The sequence below is a fragment of the Lacerta agilis genome, chromosome 4 (genome assembly GCF_009819535.1).
Source record: "Lacerta agilis isolate rLacAgi1 chromosome 4, rLacAgi1.pri, whole genome shotgun sequence".
NCBI classification, from domain to species: Eukaryota; Metazoa; Chordata; class Lepidosauria; order Squamata; family Lacertidae; genus Lacerta; species Lacerta agilis.
Genome location: NC_046315.1, coordinates 60,053,323 through 60,075,359, shown reverse-complemented (window position 1 = coordinate 60,075,359; position 22,037 = coordinate 60,053,323). Strand labels below are relative to the sequence as shown.

General features: G+C 42.2%; 1 protein-coding gene across 1 annotated transcript in view; it reads left to right on the top strand.

The window, feature by feature from the left end:
• The window catches only part of IL1RAPL1 (interleukin 1 receptor accessory protein like 1), a 672,251-nt gene that overhangs the window by 24,940 nt on the left and 625,274 nt on the right, over positions 1-22,037 (top strand).

The window sequence follows — 22,037 nt, the reverse complement described above, 5'->3', positions numbered from 1 at the left end:
AATAATATAATAATAATAATAATAATAATAATAATAATAATATGCTGTACATATGGGGACTATGATTGTTTCTTCACACAATAGTCAAAGAGGCCACATTAAACCCCTTGTCCTTTAACTTGTCTCTAGGGATAAAATTGTTGAGGTACTGGTTGATTATGTTTATCAGGACCCTGCCATTTCTACTTGGCTGCTGAAAAAAGAAGTGAGACTACAGTCGTGTCCACACTGTACATTTAAAATGCTTTCATACTGCTTGAACAACCATGACTTTTGTTGTATTTACTCTTTTTAATGATATTGTTAGTTGTCATCTGCCCTGAAGATCCCATTTCAGGATAAATTGTGTGGGATAGAAATCCTTTTGTAAATAAACAAACTTTCATAAATAACAATTTTATTTTTTCATATACATTTATTTCCATCAGAAAATTTTATTCATGTTATTATTCACACTCCACTGAATTCCCCTGGTTATCCTTTTTAGGATAGATTTGGTGGTAATTTATAGCCTGACATGTGCATGTTTTCTCAAAAGGATTCCTACTTAGCTCAGTAGACATTACTCCCAAGTAAGAGTGTATAGTACTGTGACCTCAAGCACACACCTCCCCCACCCAAAAATAGGTCAAATGATCAGTTTATTAAAAGCACAGCAAATATACAAATACAGTTGTCTTTCCTTTATGTGTTGGCACTCAGACAAAATTCTAGAAATGTAGAGCAAAGGCAAAGTGAAGAATCAAGACATGCTTGTTGAAAAGACAATGTGGGCTTGTTATAACACTCAACTGGGCAACTTGAGTTCAAACTGTGAAAACTCATGTAGAATTAGTCTTTAATTGCTGATATTGACCAAAGGGGAATTATTCTTACTAGCTTACCATTATGTTCTTGATGTAATCAAGCATCCAAATAGATTCTGAAATGGGAATCGAAAACTAAAGTAAAACGAGTCTGACAGATACCAAATGAAGGAAATTAGGATTCACTGGGTGAAATAGTTTGGGGGTTACTGCTTTAAAATGTCACCAGGCATCTTCTATTAAAAGAATCTGCTTTGAAGCTAATGTGTCTGTGGGCAGAAGTCTAACTTGTGAGGGAGAAATGGAGTTCCCTACTCAGGATCTTAACACTTTCCACACCCACGCATACACTTCTGGATATAAATGATTTTCACCAGACCAGACTTCAAGGCCAGAAGCCCAGCTATGGGCAAGGGAACGGTAGCAATCTACATTTGAAAAGAGATTTGGTGATATAAATTCTGTCCTCTAGTCCTTTTGAAACAAACATATTATTTCTGCTCTACCTCTGTTAAACTGCAGAACTCCAGTAAGAACATACCCTCCTTGCCCACCCTCATCTGTACCAGCTCCTTCCAAAACATTTGACTCGAGAGAGAGAGAGGGGGGGGCAGAGTATGAGGCTGCAATCCTATGCTCCCTTACCGGGGAGCAAGTCCCATTGGACTGAGTGGAAATTTTATTTTGATTAGTATAGGATTGCACTTTGTGAGAAGAAAAGCAGGACTCAAAAAGGACAGGAGGTGGAAAAGGCACTATTACATGCTAAACTATTTGCTTGCTTGCTTGCTTGCTTGCTTGCTTGCTTGCTTTTATTTATTTATTTATTATTTAATGGCTTGCCCACAGCATACTTAAGATCAGGAACAGGATAAATGTATTTATTTATTTTTCTGACTGATGGTCGAATAAAGAATGATGATGATGAGATCAGGAACAGGGAAAAAGTGCCTCTTGTTTCTCTTAAATATTTCTTGTTCAGTCTCAACAGAATATGAAGTGGATGAACTAGAGAGGGCCTTCTCAGTAGTGGTGCCTGCCCTGTGGAATGCCTTTCTATCAAAGAGATAACATTATATAACCTTCAATAGACATCTGGAGGCAGCTCTGTATCTGGCAGTTTTTAATGTCTGATGTATCATGTATTTTTTGTACTCTGTTGGAAGCTGCCCACAGAGGCTGGGGCAACCTAGTCAGATGGGTAGGGTACAAGTAATAAATTGTTGTTGTTGTTTCACAACTACCCATGCAGGTGTTAGAGTTAGAGTCTACCATATCTTTCTTCACTGAGGTGGACATAAACTCTGCCTCCTAGCTCTTAGCTTGGTAGTTTTTATACTAAACTGTTCTGGTTATACAAACACTCAATTTCTTTAGTCTGGCACTCCAAGAGGCATGGCCACTTTGGAGTGAGATTCTTTTCCAGGGTTTGAAATTAGCTGTTTCAAAATTGCTTTCCTATTAGCAGTTCTGCTGGACCACATCCAAAACCTATATGTGGTGTTGACCTGTAGATTAAATGCTGGGTGACAGTTAATAGTCAAAGGTTCCTTCCATTGTGTTGATCTACTTGTGTCTGCAGTAGTCGCAGGATAAGATTTTGTTCCTGATGTTATTTCCAGCAAGAACCCCATATTGTCCACTTGGTTCTCTTTTGGCATGGGTGTGTTGCATGTCCTGTGCTGCTTCCACAAAGGAGCCCAAGAAGCAAGGCAGTACAGCTGCCTTAGCACCAAGGACAGCTCTGGAACTGAAATGGAGCCTTTTGGCCCTCTGCCTCCAGTTCACATCCTATACTTTTGCTTTCTTTGGAGAACTTCTAAAGGGCAAATCCTCTAACTTGGAGATGGGCAGAGTTTTGCACTCCCATAGACTCCCATATCACCTTTTGCTTGTGTGTTTCGATAGCTTGCTGATTCAGATAATTCAGATATTATTATGTTAATTCGGGTTTCTCAACAATGCATCAACATGTAGATTTTTCAATGCTAGCTGCATTTAATAATGTATCACACCTCCATGAATTTGTCTAATCATCTTTAAAGACAGCCAAGTTGGTGGCCATCCCTACCTCTTGTGTGGAGCAAATGCCATAGTTTCACCATGCGGTGTGTTTTTATTGTTTCTGTGCTAAATCTTCAACATTGCACTTCATTAGGTGGCCTTGAGTTCCAGTACAGTGGATGCTCGGGTTGCGAAGGTGATCTGTTGCGGGAGCCATGTTCACAACCTGCAGTATTCGCAACCCGCAGTGCTGCGTCTGCACACGCACGGGGCGTGATTCAGCACTTCTGCGCATGCGCAAAGTGCAATTTAGCGCTTCTGCACATGCGCGAGTGCTGAAACCCAGAAGTAACCTGTTCTGGTACTTCCAGGTTTTGGCATGGCGTGCAACCCGAAATCGTGCAACCTGAAGCAGCCGTAACCTGAGGTATGACTGTATTATGAAGACGGGTGAAAACATATTGCTATGCATTTTCTCTATGCATTTACAGTTTTATGCACCTTTATCATGCCTTTTCTCTAAAATAAAAAGCCTCAAATGTTGATATCCAAGAACCAGCATATTACAAAATGGGAATCCAGGGAATACAGTAGGGTGCATTCATCATGTATCACTTAAATTTCTTTTTTAATTATATGATCATTATCTTTTTGGGTTGTTGTTTTTTAAATGTAGAGTAATGAAAACAAGTTCTTACTAAATTCTCTCCTGCCAAGTGCATTTTGTATTCCAAATTATTTGATTTTTTTTTTTACCAGAGCAACACTAACAATGCTGGACGAAAGCTCATACCAGTAACAAACTTAGTTGGTCTCTAACTTAGTTGGTTTACTACAGCAGGCAAACACAGTTACCTACCTGTAACTAATGCTGGACTCTGTAGTTTGATTGGATTTTCCTTTAGTCATTTGTGTGCTTTCAAAGGAACAGCATTTTTTCTTTCCTGGGAAAACCTTGGTGGGGGGGGAGAGTTGGTCAGTTTGTAGTGTACGGAGTTTATGGGGAGGAGTGGTTTTTGACACATAATGTGTCAAGAAAATGTGCTTACTTTGGGGTAAAATGGAGAAAGGGAAAGAATATTGGAGGACATTTGCATTTGTTTTTCTGTAAATGCATAATATCCTTTCTAATATGTTAACAACAACAATACTTGATGGGACACTGATCTCTGTACAGGATTTTTCTACTTCTTCTGGAAAGGTAGAGTGACACAGACACACATTTCATCAACATTTTATTTTATTTTGCCAGAAGATAATCAGAGCAGAATCCAAAGCATAATAGATGGTGGAAAAATAACTAAGTGGATCTGGGGGGGATCCCACTCATCCTTATTGAAAGCCCAATCAAAAAAGACAGAACAGACTTGAACAGAAGGCCTAGATCAAGCATTTTGTTGCCATATAACCTACACACACATCAAAGAAAATGACATTGCATTACATATTATTTTATTATCAATCAAACACAGCAACGTTTTTAAAGGGGATAGAACAAACTGCTTCTGTCAAGACTTCAGAGCAATGAATCTTCAAAGAGGGCAGAAATATAGGAAAGGGGGCTGAAATGTAGGACCATAATTTTGGGGTGATTTGATTGACATTCATCAGCTGCAGTACAGAATAGATGGCAGTAACAGGAAATTTGCTTCCTGAAGCACCTCCCTCTGCTCTCCTGCCTCCTAAAGTCAACAATATTATGTTTTGAGTTATTCCATCTGTGGTGGCCAATTGTACCATTTAGATATGGATATAGATATAGATATAACTGTTTTACATGCTTTTGGTCCCATACAGTGGCGGAGTCTGTTGGGATGAAATGGACACTGTCCCACCATGCTCAGTTTGCCCTCAGCCAGCCCCCAAATGCCTGCCTTCCTCGTTTACAACCAATCCAGGGAAAGGCACTGCCTGCCAGCTTGCCCCTTGTCAGCACCAGTGTTCTCCTTGTGAAACACATCATAGAGAAGGATGGGAGCAAGACTAGAATTAGTTGGCCCCACATGTTATTGGTTTGGCTCTACCTACTGTTGGCCTCCCTGCTCAGCCACTACCATAGTTGCTTAAATGAAAATTCCTCTTAGATACTGCAGTAGATGGGGAACCAAGTTTATTAGAAAGTTAAGCATGATAAAAAAAATTTATAATAGCCATCATTAGTCTTCCTCAGAGTAGACCCATTAGAGCCAGTTAACCAAGCCCATTGTTTTCATGGTTTCACCATGGTTTTAATTCTATACTAATATCCAGGAAGAAGGTGGTTCTGTTACAGATACTGGCAATTATTTTATCTTCTACTCTGTTCCCTTACATTTCTATTTGGGGCTTCCAGTTATGCCCCCCCCCCAAAGAACAGCACTGGCTGCTCTTTGAAATAATGAAAGCAATATTATTTATTGCATTTATACCCACTTTTTCTTCAAGCAGCTTAAAGATAGCATAGGTCGGTTCTCCTTCTCCTCCACTGGTTGATGTTAATCCCCCACAACAACCCTGTGAGGTAGGGTGAGAGGCAATTACAGGCCGGAGGTCCCAGTGAGCTTCATGGTTGGCTAGGGATTTGAACCCTTGGTCTGACATTCTAACCACTATGCCACAGTACACACTAACATCTAAAGGAAGGGGCCATAAGGTCATGATGTTCAGAGTCTAAAGTTCCTAATTATAGCTCTGCTTCTTTGTGCAAAGCATACAAGTATATGCTATGTGCCACTGAGTTACAGCCGTCAATAAATTTTGCTCTGCCCTGGGAGCTCATAGTGTAGTAGCAGTAGTGCAATCTGTGTATCCTCATTGGTCTGTTGCGTCTTTACATGCTCGATAAGGCAGGGCTGGTACACCAAATGCTGCATGCCAGCTGAACAGTCAGTTGGTAGAGCTTTTCTTACCATGGCAGTGATGAGAAAAGCTTGCCTTATTGCAGCTGCTACATATGGTATCATGGCAGCCATTTCACAGGTGCTTTCTCTAGACCCGGCCAATATGGGCCAAACTATCGCCCAGTCTCAAATTTACCATTCTTGGGCAAGGTGATTGAGCGGGTGGTTGCTGAACAACTCCAAGCACGCCTGGAAGATGCGGACCATTTGGATCCCTTCCAATCAGGATTCAGCCTCATCATGGGACTGAAACTGCCTTGGTCGCGCTGGTTGATGATCTCCGGCGGGCTAGGGACAAAGGTGAGAGCTGTTTCCTGGTTCTGCTGGATCTCTCAGCGGCCTTTGACAACCATCGACCATAACATCCTTCTGGACCGGCTAGAGGGGTTGGGAGCTGGGGGCACTGTTTATACAGTGGTTCCGCTCTTTCCTCCTGGGCCGTGTTCAGGAAAGTGGTGGTGGGGGATGAGTGTTCAGACCCCTGGGCTCTCACTTGTGGGGTGCCTCAGGGTTCTGTCCTCTCCCCCATGCTTTTTAATATCTATATGAAGCCGCTGGGAGAGATCATCAGGGGGTTTGGGTTGGGTGTTCATCAATATGCAGATGACACCCAGCTCTACCTCTCTTTTAAATCAGAACCAGTGAAGGCGGTGAAGGTCCTGTGTGAGTGCCTGGAGGCTGTTGGAGGATGGATGGCGGCTAACAGATTGAGGTTGAATCCTGACAAGACAGAAGTACTGTTTTTGGGGGACAGGAGGCGGGCGGGTGTGGGGGACCTCCCTGGTCCTGAATGGGGTAACTGTGCCCCTGAAGGACCAGGTGCGCAGCCTGGGAGTCATTTGGACTCACAGCTGTCCATGGAAGCGCAGGTTAATTCTGTGTCCAGGGCGGCTGTCTACCAGCTCCATCTGGTACGCAGGCTGAGACCCTACCTGCCCGCAGACTGTCTTGTCAGAGTGGTGCATGCTCTGGTTATCTCCCGCTTGGACTACTGCAATGCGCTCTACGTGGGGCTAACCTTTGAAGGTGACCCGGAAACTGCAATTAATCCAGAATGCGGCAGCTAGACTGGTGACTGGGAGTGGCCGCCGGGACCACATAACACCGGTCCCTGAGAGATCTGCATTGGCTCCCAGTACGTTCCGAGCACAATTCAAAGTGTTGGTGTTGACCTTTAAAGCCCTAAACGGCCTCGGTCCTGTATACCTGAAGGAGCGTCTCCACCCCCATCATTCAGCCCGGACACTGAGATCCAGCGCCGAGGGCCTTCTGGCGGTTCCCTCACTGCGAGAAGCAAAACTACAGGGAACCAGCAGAGGGCCTTCTCGGTAGTGGCGCCCGCCCTGTGGAACGCCCTCCCGTCAGAAGTCAAGGGAATAAACAACTACTTGACATTCAGAAAACACCTAAAGGCAGCCCTGTTTAGGGAAGTTTTTAATTTGTGACTCTGTATTGTATTTTGATATTGTTGGAGGCCGCCCAGAGTGGCTGGGAGACCCGGCCAGATGGGCGGGGTATAAATAATAAATTATTATTATTATTATTATTATTGGAGCCTCCATATATCAAGAAGAGCTTCACCTGTTGAATTTCTGCCTGTTAATACAGGAGCCCTGCTACCAAAATGGAGGCAAGCCAGTCCTTTTACAGAATATTGCCAATGTAGCATATATGAATCACCTAGGCATTCTTACAGCTTGAGCCTATGTTTACTCAGAAGTCCCATTGATTTTTATGATCCCTCCCACCCCCAGGCTTGCAAGAGTTCAGCTTCCGGCTTCCCTCTCTCTCCCACCTCCCACACACATTTACTCATATAGAAGGCCTCACTGCCTTCTCTATCTATATCTATATCTAGATTTGGGGGGGGGGTGAGGAATAAAGGAGGTGGATGAAAAAAAAACTAAGTGTAAAATTTAGCAGAGCAGTTGTTTGATGCTCCGGACATCTGCAACTGAACCTTTCTTTCTTTTTTGGTGAAGTAATTAAAATTCCTAATTAGATACACCTTGCAGCTCCTGTTAGTCTTAATTGGCAACAATGCAGCAAGATTCTTCTTACCTATTCTCAGATTTTTAAGGGGGTGGTAGAGAGAAAGAGAGTTTATAAAAAGAGTTTTAAAAAATAATAATTACATCAAAAAAACCCACAAGCAGCACTGTTCCCACACAGTTCGGAGAGTTTGTACAAAGAAGATCCCATGGCAACAGCAAGGCCCACAGTTTGCTTTATAGACACACACACACACAAATCTAACCAAGAATAGATAATGCATCATCGCTTTTAAAACAACCCTTCACTTGGAAATTTCATGGAGGGAGAGAGAGAAAAGAACACAACTGATTGGTGTAGGACTTGGTATACAAGCTTTTTGGCTTAGCTTGTGCTGGGTCTCCAGCCTCCAAGCCCAATGGAAAAGTGGGCAGAGGAGCTGTGGGTGGACAATGTGTGTCCTTGGCACCGGTAGTAGGCAGAAATGACTTCTTTCTCTCCTGTCCCTCACCCCCCCTTCAAATCAGTCTCCTCTCTAATGCTTTGCAGAGAGGCAGTTGACTGTGGATGGCTAGTACTAAAGTATCCATTGGGTGGCAGTAACAGTACCTTCTTTATGACTTGCAGCAAGCAGAGAATGCATTCAATCAAATGAGCCGATCTTGTAGAAACACTGGAATCGTTTATGCATTGCAGTTTCTCTCCCTCTCTCTCTTTCTCTCTCTCTCGCTCACACACACACGCTCCCTCTCTGCCTTCTTCCCTCCCTCCCTCCCTTTCTCTTCCTTAGGATATTTGGGCTGGATTGCCTTTAATTCATCACGACCTGCTCTTTGGGGTTGGTGCACTTGTCATTTGCACAGAAGATTAGCATCATTCAGGGCAAAGCGACAACTGTGGGATTTCCCTCCCCCCACCATCTCCCTCCTTTCCTTCCAATACATATTTTTAAGGGGGAGAAATGCCGATTTGAGAGTTTTAGGACCCAGGAGACTTCCTCTCCAACAGCAGGAGCCGTGTGTGCTTTCCACATAGCGGTACAGTACCAGGAAACCCCGTCGGATCGGTGATTGTAGGATACTTGTGAAATATCCCTCGGATTCCTGCTTCCTGGGGACTGCATGGTGGTGTTGGGATTTCTCCATGTGCATCGAGGGGCTTTGAGAAGGCTCCATGCTCACAAGCCAGGACTCCTTTCCTTGTCCAAGAGCTCGCGGACTTCTGGGGTTATCCATCTCTCCCTCTGGCTTTTCCCCCTTCTGAGCCAGCTTCTTCTCCTTCTCCCTCTTGCTCTTCTTCCCGTCTTCTTATTTTAATTTCTGCTTCCCACCTGGATTGTACCATCCGCGAGAGCAACCTGGCCACTTTGAGAACTCGCAGGAGGCGAATCTGGCCACGGATCTTGAGCTCTATATGGAATTATCTGCTTGGATGGTGAACTTGGCACCTGTGAATGGGCATTTTCTCCCTCGTCTTAATTGCTAGCAGCGAAAAGGGAAAAGAACCCGGAGGAGTTTGGGGTTTTTCTGTTTTTTTCCCTGTTTTTTTTTTTTTTTTTAATCGTGGATTCCTTGACTACGCATTGTGATGACCAGCAATTACCTTACTGACTGATACAAGGAGACGACTATTTTGCAAGACTGTGGTGGGTAAGCTCATTTTTCTTCCTCTTCGTATATATGCACAGAAAGCTATATAAAAATAAAAGCCCCTCAGAGGCGTTGCTAAACTTGGTAGCTTGCAACTGAAAAGACTACTTTTCCCGATTGCTGCATTACACTTATGAGGGGGGTGGGGGATTTTTATATATATCTATAGGGGGGGGGGAGATCTCGTCGTTATTGACAGTTCAGAGGAACAACTGCAGTAGGTATTTCTGAGAGTGCATTTTGTGATAAATCAAAGCCCGAGCAAGGTCTCTCTCTCTCTCTCCCTCTCCCCCACCCCCAGCCTCCTTGATGTGGGAGATCGGCCTGAATGCAGTCTGAGCAAACAGGCTTCCTCCTTGTCCCCACACCACCACCACCCCGGTTTCCCCCTTTTCTGGCTCAAAGGGATCTACAGCAGTCACAGGAGCCCCAGGTGATGGAACCTATTTAACATGAAATGGGCTCCCATCTCTCGGTTCAAAGATGAGGCTATTTATTTATTTATATATTTCCCCCCAACTCTGTGCAGCATTAGGTTGGAGCTGCAATGGAGACAGAAAGCCCTCGTTTATTTTATTGTATTTTATTATTTTGGTTCAAGTTGCTGAACTTTAAAGCGCCAATCTGGATTCATTTTTGCACGGTGAGGCTTTAGTTCTGGAGGGTTAATGTGTTTGCTTGTGGATTTGGTATCGGGGGCGTCAGGAGCTAACCTGAAGGGTAGCAGATGCTACCAGGATGCTCAAATGGCTTTTGTCCCCCTCACCTGCCTTTGGAAGAGACGTTTTCCTTTTTCGCCCGGTAACTTGATGTCTTCTTGACACCTTAAGACCCAGCCACGTGCAAAGACGCAGGCGATCTGGGAAAGGAGAGATCGGATCTCGCCACAGCCTTACCTGCAGCTGGCTGGGGGCAAGATGGGCACAGGGCACTTAACTGTGGAGTGGAGCCGAAATAAAGAACTGGAATTCCCTCTACACCGAGCGATGCCCACTGTTAAACCTTTCTCTGCAAAATGCATTTGGATCAGGGGGAGGGGGGAGTGACTGTGGGGAATCAATAGTGATGACGTGGTACAATGCAATGCACTGCAATGCTAAAGTTCTATAGTGTGTGCTGGAATATAGACTCCCATGTGCAGCTGATGATGGTTCATGCATTATGGATGGGAGGGGAGGTTGCAGCTGTATATGGAGGAAGATAGATGTAGCTGTGCATAATCGATGATTATGTAACTTGATTGCATCTAATAACATAATCATACAGTGTATCAATCACTTGAGTTAACTTTGGAAGGCTACCGTCGACGGAATGGAGGGAGTCATTTTTTGCTATTGTGGAAGAGCTGAGATCCCCCCCCCCAGCCTTCCTCAGCACAGTTCTCTCCAGGACAGTAACATCAGAGAATCACCGTGATTAACTCAGCCACACCTGTCCGGGGGACGCATTATTTTTATTTATTTTTTAAATCCCATCACTATTGCAGAAGTTCTCCTTGAAAAGGTTAAATAGAAATGAGTTGTAAATTAAATGGGGGGGGGAGTTGAATGGAAGGGCAGCCACACCCAGGTGAAAGCTCCTTTAGAGAATGGGAACACAGCAACAGAAGCTTCTCTTTCGATTTCCGAAACGTGTCTAATGTGAGACTCCCTCTGATTGTTGAAGGTGTTAGGCCACCACTTGTCTTGGTGGCACGAAATGTGCCATGAAGCTTTAGCTGGTTATTAACTTTGAAAGCTGTACGCAGCAGCTTGGTGAATCAAGGGAAGGTATCTGCTGGTCCAGCATCCTCCTAGCCTCCCTTTTCATGACTGCCTTGGCATGACTGATAGCTGTCTCCTTTGAAAGGCAGGGTGGTGGTGAGGTAATTGTGAGCACAGAGAAGTGTGATTGCATAAAACCCAAGGCAAGATCAAAGGTGGATGATTCCATATGTTTAAATGAGGGCAGCATGGCATTGTTCTGATAAATCCTTTACAACAGAGACTACCTTTCAACGAGGAAAAGTTACCACTTACCAGCACAACTACTACTGTCATCCAAATAGTACGGACAATGGGCAAGCCCTGCACAGAATTTCTTCCCAGAAGGGAACTATGGAAAGCACATACACAACTGTATAGAACCATATCCCTCCATTTAGGAATCTGTGAAATAAATTATCTAACAAGGCATAAGCTATGTTCTTGCAGCATGTAGGTTCAATGTGTCAAAAAAAAAGTGTGTGGGGGGGGGGGAACAGTGTAGAAGAGATAGGTTAGAGAGAAGTGAGAAAACGGGATCTGCATTGTTGAGATGCATCAACCACCTCTTCTTAGTCAAGCAGAAGGCATAGCCAGTTCTCAAGAACTTTGCAAAAGGTACACACAGCTTATTAACAGATGGGGACCTTGGTCTTCCAGCAACCCACTTTACACATCTCTATTTTAAACTGGTTCATCATTTTGTGTCTTCTCTCTGGGGGGGAGGAGAGAGAGAGAGAAAGAGAGAGAGAGAGGCAGACACTAATAGATTGCACTAATGCAGGGTAGAGCTTGGCATTCATGGAATATATTAAGTGATTAGAAAATACAGATAGGGAATTAACTCCTGTTTCCATCCTTCAGGGGTCAGAATAGTACTATGGCAACTCCCTTGCATTAGGATCTCCCTTGTAATTTTCAGAAATGTTCCTAACGTTGGAAATTCTCTGACACTTCTCTTTCCCCCCCCCTTCCGATTCACTGTGTACACTCTCATTCTTTAATTACTTATAGAGTTTCCTGTGCTGCTTACATCAGAGCAACAATTCTCTAGAGAACCTGTAACCAACCAAGTATTTTGTGAGAGCAATTATTCAAGGAAGCGGTATTGGAGGGTGTGAGACAAGGAAGGCTTTACAATTAAGAATATATTCATAAATCATAAGAATATTTGCAAGGATATTAACTCATTGATTTATGTTGGCCTATTAACCCATTGATTTCCATAATTTAGGTGCACCAACTGTTCACTGAATTGAACTGACATTCAATTTGGCCCTTTCTTTCATGATCTTTAATGTATATTTTGCATAATGTACAATGTTGTACAAACAGCTGGTGTAAGATGTGTATAGGATATTCTTCTGATATGCAGGAAACTGCTTCTAAAGGATTTCCCCCAGTTGCTCAACTTTACAAAAAGAAATATTATTTAACCTTGCCTACCCAGAATACAATTCAAGGGCCGGTAAAGTCAATACTAATTTTGTCATCAATGTCAGCCTGAAAAAGAATTAGGCCTTCAGGTTTCTGCAGTGATAGATAGAAACTCTGATTCTAAAAACAAGGGCATACAGAAAATTGCAGTGACTTCTTTTTGATAAGAAAGATTAAGAATTTGTTTCCCTGTTGTTTAGCAGACTTGATCTATGGGTAATAGTAAATCACAGCCAATTGATTTGAATAAAATTCCTCAGGCAAATTTCTGATTAAACATGCATGAAATAATCTGTTGGTAGATACTGGGGTAATGTGCATCTCGAGTATAACGTGAAATTACTTAACTCTGTGTTCTGCTGTTGAAACAAAACATAGCTAATTACCAAAGTACTTTTCTGTATTTTGATCTGCTTTGTTTGCAGTAAAGTGTATTCATCTATTTTTATATTTTATAACAGATATAATTTTTAGTGCTTGGCCAGCCTCCCATTTCTACAGAGTAGGCTCCTCTCTTTTATAATTTATGGCAATTGAAACATCCAAGTCCTGATTAATATGATTAAAAAGTAGCAACTTATCTGGTGTTGCTCAAGTTATAAAGTGTAATTATAGCAGCAGGACCATTTGCACAGCTCTAGATAAGATTGTGTCAGCATTTTCATTTGTAAGCCTCTACTTGTGACCATCCATCATGCATAGGGGATATGGAACGAAACATTTACACTGAAGACCCTGAAACAAGAATTGCAGTTTGTTGGGTTAGTTATATTTGTATGTGTATACTCTCTCTCCGTGTGTGTGTGTGTATGTATTTCAAAGGGATTCTGGTGCAAGGGAGAGAGGAGGAGGGAGGAGGAGGCACTCTAATTCACCAATTCAATTATGTGTGCATTTGACTTCTGCAGTGTAAATAAATATAGATTAGAGAGAGGCCACAGGAGGTATGAAGTTATAATGAATGCTTTTATTGATTTGATATGCTTTTTATAAACAGTGTTTAGGGAAAAGTTGAATATTGCTTCCACATATGACATTTCAGTCGTAGCAGCTAATAAATGAATAGTCTTTGTGCCTGGACAGTCTAGCAATGCAACTTTTTCTCTTCCATGAAAGATATCTACTCATACTGTTGCATACAGTTTTAGACACTGGATGCTTTTGTTCTGCTTCATTGTCCTATTGCCAGTTGACTACAATGTAACTACAAAACAAGGCTGGTCAGTGTTGTGGCACATGCTGCCATTTGTAGCACATGCATATTGTTGCATGAGCTGAACACATGCACTATTAGCCTATGATCTACAGCTGGTGGGAAAGGTCTAGTATCCCATACTACCCAGTTGACTAGGCAGGGGTGATCTGCAGATGCCTTCTGTTGTGTTCATTGACCATCTCCTTCCACTGAAATAAAAAGGAATGATCCAAAAAGCATGTAAATTCCTTAGACTGTTTTGTGTGCTCAGACATTCTGTATCAATGGAAAGCTAACAATACTGTGACTGTGCTTTGGGGAGCAACGATAGTTAAGGGATATACCACATGCAAAATGTCCAGGGCTCAAATCCTGGTATATCTAGCTTAACAAATAAAGAAGGATCAAGAACCAGTTGCTGTGGAAGATCTTTGCTTAAGACCAGAAGATTTGCTGCTTACTTAGTACGGTCTACTTTGGTCTGACCTGGTATGGCTCAGCTTCCTTTGTTACTTGCTGAAGTCTGTGTAATGGTTGAGGCAGGTTAAAACAATGCATCTGGCCAATCTCTGAGGGACGGGTACCGACTGAAATATTTGCTCAAGGTTACTATAAGGACATACCCTCAGTGAGCACTAAGAAGCAACCATCTCTCAGGACAACTTGGATCACAATCTCTCACGAGGACACAACTTGTTTTCCATGTTTTTATGGCTTCTTAAAAAATAGAAAATCATCCTTACTTTGGATAGCTGACACATCCTGTCATTTGAACCAATAAGTACTTGGTCTATTAAAATCTAATGTGTGTAGCTCAGTCTAATTTGCTATGGGGAAATATGTAATTAGAAAATTCAAAGTTTTCAGCCTACAGACTACAGAAACTTCTAGGAATGACTCATCCACTCTGGCAATGTATTGAGATGGATTGTAATAGGTCCCTAAGATAAAAGCTCTTTCTAAAGAAGATGTGGGGGAGGGAATCAGTAACAAACTAACCAACATTTTTTTTTCTAGATAGAGAAATAGTAATAAATGAGTCAGTAAATGGGAGTATTGCAAAAGTTAACACACAAGAGAATAGGGTTTGCAGATGAAGATATAACGACTGATTTATTGTAAATGTGGCATATTTAAAATGAGCCTTAAAAATATAGATGATGACACTGCAGTACATTTGTATAAATCAAGGCCCAAAACAGTTACTTGTGGTAATGCTAGTCTGCATGTGACAAAAACAAAACTATTCAATGCCATTTGGGTTATTGAGAGTGTAATGCTAACTCTGCTCCACCCAATGCTGATGGCTATAAAGATTAACATGGTGTACACTGGTTCTCCACCATGGTAGCAGAACCCTGGTGGTGGCGGGCTGTGCAGTAGCTGAGGCCCCAGATGCCCCCAGAAATGTGGAAAGCTACCACTGGCCATTCTCCTGCTTGTGGTAGTAAGCAGAAACGGGACATTTCTGGGGTGGGGCACTGCATCCAAAACCCTACAGATCATTAAGGGGTCCAATCCTACTTCCAGTCAGCTACATCAGCTTGCAGCTGGCATTGTGAAAATGAAGAAAGAACCAGCTTTCATCTTCAAGTCTGATTGTCACAAGTCAGCAAGACTAGATTCCCCACTTACAGTAGCTGTTCCCTGACCCCACTTAGGATTGCACTGTGAGTTGTTTGGACACTTTCTGTTTGTACTTCCTAGTTTTTAATATGTCTTCCTATTACTTTCATTTTCTACTCTCATTACTAAGTTGGGAACAAGCACCAACTGCCCTGTTTTATTCATGTACATTTTCCTTCCATCTTCTTTCTCCCAGAGACCCAGTTCAGTTCCTTTATATATTCTTTATATTGTAAAAATTACTATGTGGAATTTCAAGTAAATTGCTATTTTCATTGCTCTTCTTTGAACCTTACCCAGTCTGTAGAGCCAAAAGTGTGAATACAGAAGACCAGATAATGTCAGTACTGTTTTACTGTTATGAAGTCCAGTACTCTTTTGCATTTCTTGGCAGAGAATCATCTACGAGTTAAACTGAAAATGGCTTATTTTACACACACACTGTAGCATTGCATTGTAGTTCACAACTGGAGTAGTAGTGGGGTAGGAGAGCTGAAAATAATGCCAATATAGTTCACATCTGGAAACCAATGTGACATTTTGGTGTCAGCCCATGGGTAGACATTACTTCTGGTAAATGAGCCACCATAACTTTTTAGACTCATCTACCCGTGTACTTACCCTCCAACTTCTCAAAGGTTTTCTTCCCCTGTAAAAAAAAAAGTTTATTTTTTTCTGTCTTTTTTGAAGCACTTTAAAGTTTTTGTGGGTGTGGAGTTGAGTTTATGCTATCATTGCAAGGTGGCTATGGATGGCATGGGCATTTTCTTTCTTTCTATTAAACATGACTCTTTCTCTTTGCAGCCTCCCCAGCTGCCTATGCTTCAGAATTTGAAAAAGCCACATATGATAAGTTACATCCCCTGAGTTGTTATTGAAGGTTGGGTACTGGGCAACTAGGATTAGTGAGGTCGCTGGTTTGTTTTTAAGGAAAGTCCTTTTGTTTACTGAAACCAAACCAAACCTAAATAAGCTTTGTACTGATTTCTTTAAAAGTATAAGTCATCAAGTGTTTGTTTGTTTGTTTTAAGGGCAGCTGTTAGGTATACCGTAGGTACAGGGCCGGCGTGCCCATTTAGGCGAACAAGGCAATTGCCTTGGGCAGGATGGGCTAGCAGCAGCTTCTCTGCTGTAGCGGAGAGGTGCTGCTTGCCCCCTACACCACCACCCTGGCTCCCGCTAAAGCAGGCTTTGGCGGGGGCGGGCGGCGGGCCGGACGAGCAGCAGCTCTCCGCTACAGCGGAGAAACTGCTGCTTGCCTCTCCACCCCCACCTCCCACTAAAGCAGGCTTTGGCAGGGGGGCGGGGGGCGCCAGAAGGTGGTTCGCCTAGGGCACAAGAAGCCCTAGCACCGGTCCTACGTAGGTAGCCTTCCCATGGTTATAGGAAAATCCAGCTGAGGACATTATAGTGATTTCAGGAAAGATGGGCATAATGGAAAGCTGCAGAAGGCAGACCACTGGATAGATGGTTTGTAGAATGAGAGGACAATCACAAACTAAAAGTAGCAGTACAACAGAAACCACGAGAATTTCACTGAAATTTTCTCTCCCCATTGATAGTTTTTGAATGCAGGTTCTTTTTTCATAAATTGATAGGGAACAGTTCACAGAGAAATCGTAGAATTATAGAGTTGGAAGTGACCACGAGGGTCATCTAGTCCAACTCTCTGCAACACAGGAATGTTTCACTCAACATGGGGCTCAAACACACAACCCTGAGAGTAAGAGTCTCATGCTCTACCGAGTGAGCTACGTGAAATTTTGGGCACAACATTATTATTTTCTTTTCTTCTTTCTTATCTTGTATAACCTGAATGTCCTGGTTCTTACATAATTTAAAATTGCAGCAGTAACTTTGAATGTTACTAGGTTGTATGGAATATGCAACACTACCCAGCTTGATGTCTTCTGCAAATTTGATCAATTTACTATCCACAGCTTTAATTGTTGGCTATGCAAGTCTATAATAAAAACCTAGTTACTATTTCTTATTTCTATGTGTGACAGCACTAGCTGTGTGATCCTGAATAGTTATTAACTGTGCAGTTTTGCAGAGGATTTCAGTGGCACATATTCCTTTTCTTAAATTCAAAAGCATTTGCTTGAATTTTTGAAGACAGTAAAAGCTTTCCATGCATATATTCCAAATGAGCTAGGATAGGGCTTGGCAACAACAGGCTATTGGCCACATATCTATGCCAGAAATGCTTTCCCTACTTTTTCAGTTTCTTAACCATACTTCTTTGGATAATTGATGGTCCAGAGTAGGTAAAGAGAGTTATCAGCTAATGGTGCCATTTTGGAAAAGGTCAAAAATAAGATGAGCTTCAAAAATATCAGCTTGAAAATATGACATACATAGTTGTAATGCGCAAACAAGTCTAAATATTATATTATTTATGCTTTTGTGTTTTAGTTAGTTTGTGAAAGCCGCTTTATTGTCTATGAGCCTAGAAGCTCATTGGCATCACCCAGTGATATGGCAAACTGTTGGGGCATGTGCAGAGTGTCCATTCTAAGACCAGCGGAGTGTGCAAAAAGATCAGTGAAACACCAAACAGTTCTAGGAAAAGTCAGTTGCTTTTGTTGTTGTTGTTTAGTCTATTAGTCGTGTCTGACTCTTCGTGACCTCATGAACCAGAGCACGCCAGGCATTCCTGTCTTCCACTGCCTCCCAGAGATTCGTCAAATTCATGTTGGTCGCTTCTATAACACTGTCCAACCATCTCGTCCTCTGTCGTCTTCTCCTTGTGCCCTCAATCTTACCCATCATCAGAGTTTTTTTCCAGAGAATCTTCTCTTCTCATGTGGTGGCCAAAGTATTTGAGCCTCAGCTTCAGAATCTGTCCTTACAGTGAGTACTCAGGGTTGATTTCCTTCAGAATGGATAGGTTTGATCTTTTTGCAGCCCATGGAATTGCTTTACTGACAGTATAATTCAATTTCAGTTACATAAAATTGTAGATACAGTCTCCTTGCAGCATACAGACTATGCTCTGGCCAAGGTGCTGGCAACCCATGCTATGCCACTGCCTGCCACTCCTGTGTTGAACATGTTTTTGCTAATGAAGAGTTAACTCCAACTCGCATGGCATGATTTACTGCTAGCTGTCTCCTGAAAGGAGGGTACATAAGCCCAGGGCAGGCATGGTCCCACTGTTTCTTCAGCTGCTTCACCAGGCATGAACCTGGGAAAGTTAATGCCAGCTACATAGGTGCCAGTGGGTGGGTAGTACACCTTAAGAGCTGCTTTAGGTGCATGCTTTTGTCAATTATGATTAACTACCAGCTGTTTGTCCTTCTTGGTGGGTGTGCACAGGACAAAAAGTGTGTACATTGCCACCTTCCAGAAGAAGAAAGACTTGGAAAATAGACAAATGAAGGCTGAGCATGCTCAGTGGGCATGGAATGCTGACTGCTGGGTGGAGGAAAGGAATATTGAAGTGAGGAGCTATGTGTCTAAAAAGGTATGATGCTCAAAAGTTGTGGTGGAATGTGTGCATTTCTTTATCTGTTAATATTCATCATACAACTCTACCTTTGAGGAACGGAGACAGAGAGCATTGTATATTTTGTCAGTCAGGCTCCCACAGCAGGTGGTAGGTGAAGTGTTGCTGGCACCAGAGGTGAAATTGTAGCTTTAGGCTTTCATTTTAATTGTAATCAAAGTTTATTTAACAAGGTTTGCACTGGGCTTTGTCATTTCCTTTCATATTAATGTTGCTTAGGTTTTTAATATGATAATATCTGATTAGAAAGGAACACATCATCTTGTATGAATTTTTTAAAGCCAAACCTTTAAGAATGCTGTTGAGGCTTGAATAGTCTTCAGGTATTTGTCCTCATGCAGTCTTACAACACAGAGAGAAACCCACATACTAAACCCTACCTTGCAGTGTCCCTGTGAGCTCCAGCTCAGGAAGGGTTTGAAGTGGTGTTCTTGGCATGCTCAGCTGAATGAACTTTCCATACCCTCCAACATTTCTCCAGTGAAAATAGGTACTTCCAATTCCACACCCTCCAACACTTTTCCAATGACAATAGGGACATCTTAAGGAAAAGTGGGACATTCTGGGATCAAATTGGAAACCAGGATGGCTTCTCATGTTTGTGATCCTTGATAGTTGCAGGGTACTAAGCACACACAATTTTATATGCTTCTGCCTTCTTCAAATTGCCATGCTAATTTCACAAAGGTTTAAAAATAATCCAATATGCCCAGGAATGTTAGGGTCAGGTTTTGTGTGTACCCTCTGTGCCCTCTTCCCAGTTTTATCCCTTTCATGTTAAGTCCAACACCTGAGCATGATTAGGAGCAGGAAACATAACAGAAATGCAAAGAATGGATCCTTGATAGTTGTGATGCGAGACATGAATGTGGAACGCCAAATGGTGCCTGTCAAACAATATTCGTAATACCAAAGGGAGGTCTGGCAATTATTTTCGGGGTGTGGTGTGCCAAGCAAAATCATGGGGAAATGTTGTTCATGACTTCCAGTTGTGCAACATATTGTTACAATAGTCCTTGACATTTTTAAACTTAATGTTAATACAGTCAAAATATGCTAATGAAACATGCAAACACCCTGCTCCTAGTCCCTCATTTTCATCTTTCACATGCTTCACAAACCAGCACAGTTAAGCATGTTTAAGGCAACATTGATTTCAGTCGGACTTAACGGCACTAAATTATGACCATAATGTATTTTTCCAATACAGTATAATGGTCTCATATACATTCAAGTATCCTACAGACTTGATCATTTCCTTTCTTTTACTTAAGGATGATGACCTCAAGGTCAGGTGAAATGTCTATAGGGAATGAAATGTTGGCTCAGCGTTTTCTGTATCTTCCTTTTTTCTTTTTCTTCCAGTCCATTCATTCTTGTTCATAGGGAAGTCCCTGTGTGGCTAATGTAAATAGCCGAAAGGCACTGTTGATAGAAGATGGTGTACATGACACTGGGGGATATACACGAGCACTTTGATTATACTTAGTATTCAGTCTAAACTCTATGGCACACTAATCTTGTTATAGTTAAGATGAGCAATGGGCATTTGGCAGGATAAAAGAAGTTGCTTGTATATGCATGGTAGCAGCTTCAGCAATATGTCTAATTACATGTTGAATTTATTTTTAAAAATTGTTGCAGCAACAAAACACATAGGCCGGTAGTTAATGTACCAACATAGTGTTATAAGCCAAGACCTTCCCCCCTGTGTTACTGAATCTGCTTGGGCCTTCTCCAGGCCTTAATGTAGAGGGAGGCATTGGGTACAAGTGCATTAGCACAACCCTGTGTTGCCATTTCAATTGCCTTCCAACCAGGGCCAGATTTAGGTTTGATGAGGCCCTAAGCTACTGAAGGTAATGGGCCCTTTATGTGTCCAGCTGTCCTTTGTCAACAACAATTTTTTGTGTGTTGAATATATGCTATATGGTAATTTATGGACCTAACAGGTATCTAAAGCCATTTACACATAACAAAATATGTATTTTATCAAAGTAATTGTTGAACTGAAATACAGTTAGAAGTATATTAATAGTGAGATACAATTAAGAAGTAGTATATGGGGGGTGGGGTGGGGCCCTACGCTATAGCTTATACGTGAATCTGGTACTTCTTCCAACTTATGGAAGGTGACAATATGTGGTGGGGGGATCCTTCTATATCTGTGGGAGCTCTCCATGCTTTTGAGAATCCTTGCGATGGAGCAGAATTTCGACAATAGAGTTCTTGACTATAAAGGGCACTTGTATTGAAGTAAGCCACAAGGCACAAGTCCCCGAGACTATCTGTAGCATTACACAGTCTCATTTCTGTTCTGTTTCTACATCCTTAGCTACTTGTGATTATCATTCCCATCCCAACTTTAGGGTCACAGACTCTGTGGTGATGTTCATGTTTTGCCTTCTTTTACAAGGCTCTGCATGTCTGATAAGAAATCTATCAAATAGGAAGAGATCAAAAAGCCATCCCTTCCCCCCTCTCACTCCCCAAGCCAAATGCAAAATGCTTCCCTTATGCAATCCCAAACCCAATGTGTGGTAGCAGGCTGTGATAAGAAAGTTCCTATTTTCATATATTATTTCATATACTTACTAAGTATATGAATGCTAAATGCACCACAATATATGAGTTAAACTGAGGCTTTGGTCACATTTGTCTTGACCTTAACAATGATGACATACATAGCTAGGATTATAAACACACTACTGGGGTAAGCACATTCATTCAGCAAAAACCTCCTCAGGCTACTGGTCTTGTATTTCACATATGGAAACTGTTTGATATCTTTCACGCACACTCAACGCCTCCAAAGAAAAAGTTAATAGTAATGCTGACAATTTCTCTTGAGGGTTTCTGCCAGACTGACTGCCACATAGTTGGGCTAATTTCAGAAGACTGCTTCAGTGCAAGGGCAGTCAGAAAGCTTTGTGACAATGCCAGAAGCAGTTCTTTCTGTTGGACAGAAATGCAGAAGTCTGATAAATTCAGACACTGTATGCATGTAGGCGTATGTGTGCAAATGCTCACCCGTGGGTAGACTTATCCCTGGAGGATAAGTCAAAGCAGCTAGGAAGCTTGGAGGGTCTCATTACCAGAGATTTTGTGAAATTCTAAACAAACAAGCTCTGCAGCTGTCTGTAGTACTGGACCCTTGCTCCAGATTTATTAACCCTATTGGAAGGAAAATGGTATC